Source organism: Athene cunicularia (assembly GCF_003259725.1).
Source record: "Athene cunicularia isolate RWA chromosome 3 unlocalized genomic scaffold, athCun1 chr3_part1, whole genome shotgun sequence".
In the NCBI taxonomy this organism is placed as follows: domain Eukaryota; kingdom Metazoa; phylum Chordata; class Aves; order Strigiformes; family Strigidae; genus Athene; species Athene cunicularia.
Window position 1 is genome coordinate 26,944,002 of NW_020799097.1, and position 12,588 is coordinate 26,956,589.

The following is a 12,588-nucleotide window of genomic DNA, read 5'->3' on the forward strand; positions in this document are numbered from 1 at the left end:
ACTCTACCATGCTGCCGTGGGTGTGATGGGAAGCAAGGGAAGCAGCAGAGGTGGAAGCAGCAGCAGATGCTGCATGAACAGCATGTCTTCAGTGGGGTTACTGAGCTCAGCTCTGGTCATGCCAACTCAAAGAGGAGAAAAAAGGCGGAAACAAAGACATCTTAATAATACAAATGACTAAGAGCATTAAAAAAGACCTCTCATAAAGAGACACTCGAAAGATTGAATCAGCTTTATTCAATGCCTCTCTAAAGTAGTAAGGGCAGAACACAAGCACAAAGTAATAACAAATAACCTAGAAAAAAAGGTGAGGCCTTGTCGTTCCCACCCTTATAAAACAGGGATGTTCAAAAACCTTAAGTGATCTTTTTTTGGACTGTGAAGCTAATTTCACCACCAGTCACTGGAAGCAAAGGATATGGTAGAATTTTTTTAAAATAATTAGTACGTCAGTTGATAACAGCAACACAAAGAATAACACAATGAAAGAATAAAACTCGAGCAAAGCAGCAAAAACCTTTAGGTAATGGAGGTAAGGGAGGAAAAACACCAAGTCTCATTCCAGCCACCTATTTCTGTAAGTAGGTGGATTGGGCAAAAAACTTGCTTAATGCAGTAGGACAAACTACACTTTTGAAAGAATGTTTAAAAAATTAATTATAATCCAAGTAATTTCAAAGATGATTATCATAGCCAAGATGGAGATAATTAAACCAACATAGTTTTGCCTCACAGACTGCCTGAGACACACCTGTATTACTGAGGACCTGAAGGGAGCAATGTGATACAGTTTATAGAACTGTACTTTGAAACTAAACTCCAATCTCCTATCATTTACTAATAAGTCAGTTTACTGGTTGTGATGGTGCCAAAGCAAAATGTGATGTCTTCCCACTGCTCTTAGACTTCAATTGTAAATGCAGTTTGAGCAGAAGAAAGAATCACAAAATCTGGTATAAAAGCTAGGCATGTGAGTGAAATGTTATAAATTGATTACTGAGCCATGTTTACCTTACAAAGCTGCTTCTTTAATATGCATGATCATCACAAAGAGTGGGAGTTCACAGGCTGGCCTCCTGGTAGCCTCTGCAACCCCCAGAGCCTGTAAGGGACCTGGAGTAGTCATGTAGTCTCTCTCCAACAGGAAGGCATGGTCACCCTTGCCTTAAGCATTTTTGGTAAAGGTTTGTTAGATCTGATCTTAAAAAGCTCTAGTGAAGTATATTCCACACCTACCTGGACAGTTTAACGCTCAATTAGCTGTACAATTAGACAGGAGTTTCCCTACCATTTAACCTAATCTCTCCTGCTGCAGTTCAGCATGCTGATTCTTGTTACATCTCCACTGGATGGGGAGAACAGTTTGTTTCCCGCCACTCTGCAGCAACGAATTTCACAGTTAAAGATTGTTATCACATCTCTCATCAGTCTTTGCTTTCCTAGACTATAACATTCCAGTTCTTTCACTATTTTCTCGTAGGCTATTTTTTCTAGATCTCTGATCACCTTTGCTACTCCTCTCGTGCCTAACTGGTAAGACTTCTGGAACTGCAGTGCCCAAAATCCCAGACGGTACTGTACCACACATGGACCCCAAAGTCACAAGTACCAGGAGATGTCATCACACATCTCCTGTTATGCATCCCAGAATGACATTTGTCTTGATTTTGCACATCTTTAATATGCTGTATCCTATCGAAGTCTTCACACTGAAAACTAAATTTCCTAAGGAAAATACTTAGCACAGTTCTTCAAATAAGTATTTTGTGCCCATTTTGTAGCTCAGTATTATGTTTTTGAATACGTATTTGAGAGATATATAATAAGAGGCACCGGCCCCCGGCACCCCGGCGAGCGGCCGGGCAGGCTGTCCCCGGCCTGGGAAGGCGTCCCGGGCCGCATCTGGGGTTAGCCGGTCGTCTGATACACAGCGAGGGGCAGGCCCGCAGCTGAAGTAACTCGGTGGTGACGCAGCTTTCACCGCAGAAGGACTTGGTTTGGGAGCTTATTGCAAAGTCAGGTATTACTCGGTGACGCACCTCAGCGCGCCTGTTGCACGTGCGTTTTCACGCTTGCTGAAGTGCAGCTGTCGCACAGACCTCCCGAGATCACCGCACAACCCTTTCATGCACGCCCGCAGCAGAGCGCAGGTGCAGAAGCCCTTCTGCTGTCCACGCAAAACTATTGGCACTTGTTACCCAAATGCCTCCCTCTCCCTCGCCCCTTTGGACAACACACGCTGCAAGGTGTTGTGATGGAGGAATCGATCTAACCCTGCAGCTGCACAGGCAGTGCCCGCATGGACACGTTGAACAAATTCCTGCCCACCTCCCAGCACTCCTTCTTCCAGGGGAAGGGACAGAAGGACTTTTGCGAGCCCCAGCCTCTGTGTGGCTGCCGTGTCCAGATTCAGGCTGGTGGGAACTGGATGACCAGCCAGTGAGCACAGGACTTTCAAATGTGGAGAGGTGTTGCCAAAGCCAGGAGGGGCTGTCCTTCACTGCCTTTACACAGACTTCAAGAACCAGAACACCTGAGAGAGGTGTGGCAAGCCTGGCACAGGCATAGCAATATTGAAGACCTCTGGGGCCATTCCCTAATTGTTCTTTAGGTTTTACCTAGATGACATGCATGTTTCCCCTTAAATGTCCGTGTGGGTTCTGGAGGAACCTCAGAGCTGTGCCACTTGGTCCCTGTCCTCCTGTGAAGGAATACATATGGTGGAAAATTTTAATTAAATAACAGGGAAGTGGCAGCTTTCATCAGCCTGGAAACCTGGTTTATATGGCTGGCAGGTAGGAAGGGGAATGCAGCTTCACTAGTTCTCTGTGAATAATACATATGTTCTCCCAAACATAATAGACACCTGCGTTAGAAAGCAGTATGAGTTATGGATACCAGCAGTCCCAAACAGAGGCTCCTTGCTCTCACACTCATGGTCCTCACCCCCTCTGCCACTGCCATTTTCAGGATCTGAGGCCAGCTTGTATTCTTGATGCTCAATGTGCTTTTCCAAGACATTGTAGGCTATTTGTTCTGTGGGCACAGCAGTACCCATGACCAGTTAATCTATTTTGTACTCAGGGTGCACATTACTAAGAGACCTCAGCTTCTCTCTTCCCACAGATCTTTCTGGCTTGCCTTATACCTATGCCTGTGTACGAGCTTGTGTTTGCATAGTTCATTCAGCCAGGAGACAAATCTGGGTTCAGACATAACCCTAATATGCTTTAACATGTAGCCTCTTTTGAGGATCGCTGAACAGCAGCAGATTTTTGTGAATGAACAAGGCAGTGTCTGTGTTGCACGCTCATACACAAAGTTCAGGCAAACATCTCTACACTTGACAGAAACAGCCATCACCTACCATTTAAGCGCATATAAGAAAGAAATTAAAAAAAAAAAAATCAACCCCACTGTTGTCTGCTTATCTGCTTATCCAAACACAGAAAAGGATCAAACAATGCTTTTTGTTCTAAATCATATCCCAGAAAGGCACTGTTTGGGAACATCTGAAAGGAACATCCTTGACAGCAATTCCTTGTTTCCCATCCTCACTCTGACCACACTGTTGGAAAATCGAGCAGCTCAGCAATGGAGCAGTGAGTATCAGTTTATGATGATGCAGTTTGATTGCTGTCAGTGAATTCATTCATATATATGTGTATATATATATATATACACCTAAAGACAGGCACATTTGTGTATTTTGTATATATATATTTTTTTCTATTTAAAAGGCCCTTTAGAAGAGAGACTAAGGGATTCTGCATATGAACTGTCATGGAGTAGACAATACCTATTTTAGCTAAAAAAGTTCAAGAAGAAAAAAAAAAATATTAATCTTTAACTATACCATGGACAGAGAACATAACAGCAAATGCCATCTCTAAGAGGACAAATCTAACAGAATCAACATTTTTCAATGTGTAGCGCTTCTAGTCAGTTGTTTATATGAAGAAAATATTTCTATTAACAGCACGAACGATTCACCATTCATGGCCAAGGAGTACTGTGACTCCTTAAACATGAATCATTTGCAAATTTTGAGGATGCTCTGTTTAACAAATCTGGGAATCAATTTAGAAACATTCTAATGCTATATGTATAACCTTTGCCTTTAACAGAACCTACACTTAAATCTGAAAAATTACAGTAATAAAACAGCAGTCTCAATCACAATTAGCTATCATATGATTTAAATCCACCAGTGACCATGGCTTCACTAATAACTTTTTTTGTTTAACTTACACAAAAAGTGGGATAGGAAGATAAGTCTTGCTAGCCCTTAGGCTGGTCATGTTAGAAGAAATGATGCACAAAAGTGGATAGGAACACACCCCCCAGAAGATTTTTGGTTTGCCATTATGATGTTTATTCACCCATTAAAACTCTCCTACCATTAAATTATGAAAATGGTGCATTATTAGCTGGTTGCTTATCAATAATATCTTATATTATTTCCTAGTCTGAAGAGGGGAAAAAAAATACCAAGTAAAGCATAAAAAAAAGGTATGGTGCCCAGTGGAGCCATGCGAAAGAGAAATTAAATGAAAATGCAAACTAAAATCTAAGCATGAGTTATGTCCAAATTAGTAATTTTGAGGTCTCTGCTATTTTCCCGTCTTGCTTCAGGCAATCAGAAATTGTGTCATCCTCCTCCCACACAATGAAAGCTCTTGATGTCTTTCTTTGTCTCAGGATTCTGTGGCTTCAAATGGAGTTTCTGGTTACTTTACAAACAAGTTACATTAGCCAAGTCTATGGCACACAGAAAACGGTTTCCTTCTGGAAACTCTCAGGAGTTACACTGAGTTAAATCCATATTACCTAAATACATTGAAGACTCAAGCTTTAGTGACTGGGATTAAGAATACCTTTCAAAACCTATTCTTCTGTGCCTGTTTTCCTACTCCTGAAATAGGACTCACATTCTGCAGCCCTTATTCTTCCTTGCTCAAGAAAAAATTTAATTTTGTCATTTTTTCCTCAGTGAAGTTTTAAAAGACAGAATAAACAGGAACATGGAGGTACCATGACTCATCATTGTAGAAATCCTATGAAGGTCAATTCTCCCAAGACCCATTTCACCAGTCACAAATTCCCCTTCTCCTTCCCTTGCAGCAGCAACACTGGGCCCTCTCCCATGCCCTTTGGTGTGGGACAAATGGAGCAGATGAAGTGGTGGGGCATGAAAGACTGGTCATGAAACAGCATCTTTTAAATTCATTAGCTGTTCCAAATAATGGTTAAAAAACACATCTATTTAGATTATTTCCAATGTAATATAGTGTTTGGGTCATGTAATTTGAGAGATTTACACCAAATTCTGTATTTGTTGTTAGTGATCACATGTAAAATAGTGACATTTCGATGTAGTGTAGAAAGCTAGGCTGATACAAATACATTCAAGCTTAAGAATATTTTCTGCTAGCTTCAGACATCATTTCTAGTTTTCAGGTTTGGTTGGCCTGAAGTTTCAGTGAAATTCTGTGCCTATGATTTCTTTAACTTTAGCCATCCCTACAATCAGCCAATAAATAGTAGGAAGCCAGCCAGGAACCAGTAACCTCAGAGATAAATGTTGATGCTGAACCAGCTCGACTTAACACCTGTCTATGATAGATAATCTTCATGGGACCGATCCCACTCCTGGTAAAGAACAATATTTCCTTTCACCTCAGCAAATGCCTAATAAATAAAGTGTACTTACGCTTCTGATAAACATATGCTTGTCTGTGAATGGCAATATTTGGTAAGACTTTAGGCTATGTTTAGGACACTAGGATCACACCTCACACCCTAATGAGGGTGCAGTATAGACAACTTCAAGCTTCATAAAAAAGCCTACTAAATACAGGAGCTGTAGTAATCACCACTTATATTTTATGCTATAGAAAACTAGCAATGCAAGATATTTACTTAATTCTGCTGTCAACAACCATACCACATTCTTAAACAAGATCAGGTTGGCTTTTAAGGGACAGAAGTTCAACAACCTTATTGCATACCAACATTTTTGTATTTTACATCACTTCTCCAATAAATGTATTTTGGTTGACCATATTGGCATAGCCAAGATTCTGAAATGAATTCTGCATTACAATGAGAGCAGGGACTGAGGGTGGGAAAAGAGAAACTAAAGCTAATGCATGAGATATAAACAACTGGAAAATACTAGTTGGAGCCCAGGATGTGCAAAACAGAAGTTTCCACAATCCCTGTCATTTAAGCCATTGCTTTAAAAAGCTCGATCTTTGGAAAGTTGTATTTCCATATTTAAAGTGATAGCTCTTGATAGAATAATGATGATAATGTGGGCACTCTGGGCAACAGATACAAACACCTAAGCTTGGGTGTCCACTTGAGCCCTGTCTCTTCAAATAAACACTGAAGAGAGAGAGACTTCTCCAAGATACACATAAGAACATTTAGACTAGGTCTTTGTCCTTCATTAATAATACAAATCTGGAATTAGGTTACATAATGTGAATAGCCCTCATGGATTAAATAGGTCTTTCAAAAATTTGATTTTCAGTAACTGTAGTTGTTAACACGGAAGACGAGTATTTGGAATGCACAGAAACTTATAAACCTCAAGAAAAATTAACTTATTGGACTTGCAAGGTTTTACAGAAATCTGACATGTCTATTCACATAAAATGTAAATAAGAGCTAGGCTCCCCTCTTTTCACTGCACAGTGTTATATTCTGTATGCTCATCTACACCTTTAGACCCTTTCAGAGTACCACACTCAGCATGTCTCAGGATACAGAATCTGGTCCACACATTGCATTTTCATATACTCGGGTCATATAGATGGTTCTTCCATATAAAATCACTGTGAGTTGCCATGGCAAAAAAGAAAAGTACAAAAGTAGGATTTATGACAGATAGAAGGACTCCAGTACTCTAGTGCATGGGGAACTTCCAGATTCAACAGCTGTCCTGTAACTCAGGCATCTTGTAAACCACACCATGAGCTATTTTCTTCCCCTGTGAATTCATATAATCTATATTCATCAGCTGAAGCTCAGAAATGAATTTAAATGTGCTGTAGGCAAAAATTGTTTCCAATATAGTTGCACTGGCTAACACCCAAGATTTTTTCTGTGATGTAATCATTAACTTAGAGCAGCTTGATAAAGTGCAGGTCCCAAAATCTGATTTTGAGCGGGTAAGTTATATAAGAATCATTCTAGAAAGCAACTCCACAAAGAGATACTTCATTTTAACAGTGGTTTCACTGTTGTTGCTTTGTATATAAGGGGAGCAAGAAGAAAGTTCAGTCATGCCTTAAAATGCTGCCCTGCCATTCACAACCGTTATGGCTCATGACTTCTGCTCAAAAAAGCAAACAAACAGGTAAGTCAGGTAAGCTTAGGATTTCTGATCTAGCACGTTCAAGAGGAACTGAAGCAATAAACAGCATTTAGAAAGTACGGTATATAAGGAGTGTGTTTAAATATTAGTCCCTTTAATCTTAATTTATAGACTATACTCAATATGGAAAGGCTGTAACTTTAATATTAAATTGCATAGCTTGCCATTGTTACTGCAAGCAGAAGACAGGGTGCACAGGAAGGCAGCTTGTTGATTGGGCAATTCCTGTAACAGTCTGCTCAAGAGATGAACTCTGAAGCCTGAGTGAAAAGTCATCTTTTAAATGGCTCCTGGTGAAGAAAGAGAACACAATGCATAAAACAATGATCAAGAGTTGCAAGCAATGAGCAGAAACTGTCATGGAGACTTGATAGAAGGATTTTATTTTTTTTTTCAGAGGCAAAATATGAGTGATTGTCAATGTAATCGGAAAATACTGAAGGACTTCAAGGTGCAAAAATGTCACAAAAATGTCACTGGCCAGATGAGTGAGAAAATTTGTTTCTTAGCTGGCTCCAAGCCACATGGTATTTAAAGGTGCAGTAGACTTCAGAGGCATGAGATGGTAGAACAGCCTATGCTGAGGAATGCCACCTTACAGAAGAAAATCTGGTGTTACTGGAGTGCTGGTGGCAGTTTTCGGAAGGATCTGGGCAACCCCAGAGCTTCTGGGTTTCCTGTAGAAATTGTGCTTAATACTAATCCTCTGCCACTGCAGACAAGAAGTGAAGGGCAGGTTACTTTGTGTGCTTTATTTTATAGTAAATTGCTTTCTGCTCTTATAGCATGTCAGCATATCTTTCTAATCAAGGTGGTTTTGTAAAGGATTTGATACAAGCCATGGGAATTACCAGGGCACTAGTAGAATAAGGTGGTTTCTGGATAATATTTGGGTCCTTAATGTCTATACGAAGAAGTGTGACCTCCTGAAGCACGGCCTTGCATGCAGGATGATAAGGAGGGCATTCCTGCATTACTCTCATTCTAAACAAGGGCTCACAATAGAGTTAGAAAGATAAGAATTCATCATGCAAGTACATCTGTAAAGTTAAGAACTGCTCTTTGAAAGTGGGACTGCTGTTTTGCAGAACTTTGGTTAAAGCTAGATGAAGGATTGGGCTCTGATGGAAAGGAATGACTAGGAGAAAGCACAGCTAAAGAAAAAGCAAGTCGTGGGTAGAGTGTACAACAGGGCTGGTGGTTCAGAGCTTCTTAGAAAGAGAACTCGAGTGGAGCAACACAAGAATCAAAAACTCTAGGAACAGACCCGACAGAAACGTCCATAGAAAGCAGTGAAAGGAAGTGAATAGAGCAATTACTTTGTACCTTGTGTTCTCCAAGTGAAATGAAGAGCTGGTCACATAAGATAAGGAGCAGCAGTGAAGCGTAATTCATGGAGTACTGCTGGGATACTGCATCCCCACTCCTATTGGATTTCCTAGCACATCACATAGTAGCTGCTAGAGAATGGCTTGAAGCCACAATCACTATGATCTTCCACATTTGTAATCATATCAAACATCTGATAGAGACATGAAGGAACATGAAGATTTCTGTTTACAAATGTCTGCATTCACAGAAAGGCCAAGGTCATCCACCTTATTACACAAGACACTTTGGAAAAAAGCTAAGGAGCAGAATATATTCAGTTTTAATTCATCCAATACATGGGTATCCTTCAAGTTGAATTATCATTCAGAGATGGAGGGGGTAATAAAAGCAGCTGTTATGATAACCTATGGATTGCTTCAGTGGTACAGAATTCCTTTTAGACTCTTGAATGCACCAGGGACATTTCAGATGTTTGTAAAGAATATAACCCAAGTTCTGAGGATCAAAAAACATCCTCACATCCTTAAATGACTTCATCTGTTCCCATAAAACATGGGTGGAACATCTGGTAGAAGTGGAAAGTACTCCAAAAACTTTTTAAGAGCCAGGGTTTAAATTTGTTAAGAAATAATGTTCATTTACAAAGGATCGCACAATTTTCCTGGGACAAGTCTGTGATGGTGGGCTGGAGCCTTGCATCCAAAAACATGAAGAATAAAATAATGGAAAGTTCCTACATATGTGAAGAGGGCACAGCAACTTCTACAGAGCTTTGTACAAAACTTTTCAGAGCAGAAAATATAGACTACTCTTCTGGACTGAGAAATAGTAAAAAGATTAATCCTGAAGGAGGAATGGACTTCTAAATTATGCTCTGCCTGAATCATCCCAGCTACTTGCCACAGACCTTGGATAAGTCAAACTATTATGTTAAGTTTGTACTTAAAAAAAAAAAAAAAAATTAAAAATGCCAAGTTCAACAGTCACAGAAAAAAAAATGTCAAAGGCCAAAATTTAGAGAACCACAAAAGTGCATTTATTTGATTACTATGGGCATTCTCCATTTTTGTCAGAAATTTACTTACTGGATACAGAACTCACAGGTACATAGACCACAGACTCTGGAGTAATCCCAAGGATGTTTGTGAAGTCACAATCTGTCTAAACATGCATTCAAGTAACACCAGAATGCTGCAAAGTGAAAAGTGGTTATTTATTTAGATTCAGCTACAGACCTAGTGAGAGTAACTTCAACCCTAATTTAGGATGACTTCTAAGAATGACAGTTACTTTTGTAAAGTGCATTTTCAGCAGCTCTGGAGAAGGTTTTCAGCTGACCAAGTCCCATGTGCTACCTGAGCAGCTGTACTCTGCCTCCTCTAAAGGAAAGTCCACAAAGCAAATGGAAACATTCAAAGAATGTCAAAGTAGATCACATCAGTCTCAATCCAACTACAGGCGAAACCTATAATCAAATGCTGAATCTGACTGGGCAGATCACCATGGCTGCATGTGCCAGATGGCAGACTATGTGGATTCCTAAGGGTGTGAGGAAAAAAACAAAACAAAACAAAACAAGTTTGAAAAATAAATTTCCATTAATTATTAAAATGGTTAGTGAAAGTCAATTCAAAAGCCATCCATTACTGTTAATTCCTACAAAATGGTATCTTAAGGCAAGCTGAGGGCATGGAATTCAATGAATCATAAACAGGGAGGGGAGGGAAGAAAGAGGCTGTCAGAAGCCTCAAGGAATCATAGTCCCTGTCCTAAATCATTTCCACAAGGTATTTGCCTAATTTACTCTTAAAGATGTCCAGCAATAAAGAATTCTCACTTTACCCAGGCAATCTCTTATCAACTTTTCTTACCAGTATTTGTAAAAGCTTTTCTTCTTATCTAACCTTATTCCTTTTGTATTGTATGTTATGCCCGCTACTATTATCTTATTCACTTTTGACTTCAAGAGCAGATCATCTTTTACATTACTTTTCAGTTTCCCAATTTTACGACTAACAAAATAGCTCCATTTCCTATGTGCCTTTGCAAATATCAAGTAAAAAAATCCTAGTTTGTATTTTAAGAGCAATATTTTCTTCACGTTAATTAGGAATAACTTTTAAGTTCTTATCATAACCTATGTGCCACTGTCATTAAAACTATAGAAATAAAAGTAAGTAAAGACAAAGACAGATGTTGAAAAATACTGCATCTGTGCTATAGCCTGATCAATACTAGAAGTTTATTCTTGATGTAGAGAAAGAATTTATATGAATGAAAACTGGCCCCGTTGAAAACTGTGACAGAACTGCCATGGTTTCATTACGGCTAGGATTTCGAGAAGGCGGATGTATTTCCCTGTCAATTACTTGATTTAAATAGTCACCTTCCACTTTCTTTCCTCTCTCTCCATTGTTTTTTTGGGGGGGAGGTCCCTCTTTTTCTGTGTTTATTATTTTCCTGATTTTGCCTTTGTTCAGGTTTTTCAAATATCTCTCAGTTGTGAGTGAGTGAGAAAATATTAAGCACCGTTACGTTGCAGTAAACTGCCTAGTTCATGTTCTAGCCTTCCATATAAAAGTTTTATAGTTACTAAAGTATAATAGAAGCTTGTGAAAAGTACTCCCATCATATTGTGCAATCCATCAGATTAAGAAATGATATATTTACTTTCTACTGAAAATTCGTAAATTTATATCAAAGTACAGTTCATGATTTCTAGTACAATATATAATAATGCTGAGAATTATTCAAGGTTTGCATTGTATTCCAGTAGAAGATTTTATAACTGAAACACAGGTTTTTTTATTCTTATTCCAATACTCTAATACTACATATTTAAGTACCCAGTTTTTATTAGGCTCCTCTTGCCAGCTCCAAGAAACAGCCACTGTAAGTTACCGAATACTTCTATCCCTAAAAATTTGTCAACCATTCACTTAATGTAACTTAATGAACATAGTCAGCTGTCAAAGTTCAATAAACAGGGGAATAACTATATTACAAAAATTAGATTATGGAGATTTTTGCAAAGGGTGTTATAAATTGAAGTTAATCAGAAATGCTCAAGGTTAGTCTAAGATTCAGTGGGTATTTTTAATACAGATACCTGGAACAAGTCCATGATATCAGACTTGTGGCATCTCCAGAAATGGCTGTTTCCCCCTCTCAGTCTGCCTGACACACACGAATTCCCACTAAGTAAATGGATTATTCCCCCTTCTCTTTCAAAAGCTAAAATGTGAAGATAGAGCCAGGAAAACATGGAAAGCATGGGGGGAAGGTAGGAAAAAAAAATCAGGAAAGAATACATAAAATTAAATTGTATTTGAGGAAATACAGACTCCTGAAATGACACGCTGACTCAGTGCCACAAGGCTTGCCTGGCTCCCCAGTGGCTCGCTGCAATGTCTTGATGATTTTCTGACTCCTTTTCAAGTCTGCTGGGCTCTGGGTAGTCCAGAGAACAGGCATGAATTTTCTTTCCAGTTCTGCAGTTTCAAGTGCTACTGCTCAAAGTATAATCAAGTCCATCCTGTTATTACACAAGGTTCAGCAATAAACTGGTGCAATAAAATTGTGACTCTAGGATAAAATCTTATCCCAGTGTCTTTGGGAACTTGATTTCTGGAAACTTAGGAAGTGAAGCAACAATAATACTTTCCTTCAAGATCAACAAATATTAATACTCTTGTCATCATCACTAGTTACTGCCCTTTGGCATACAAGAAAAAGATAGATTATGTTTTGTGTGACTCTGAGCTGTTTTTCCTTAGTAGTACACACATTACAGTAAACTGGCATCGAATATTTAAAGGATTGTAGTTGAGAAGTCAACATTCAGTTGAAGAAACATTAAAAAAAAAAAAGGG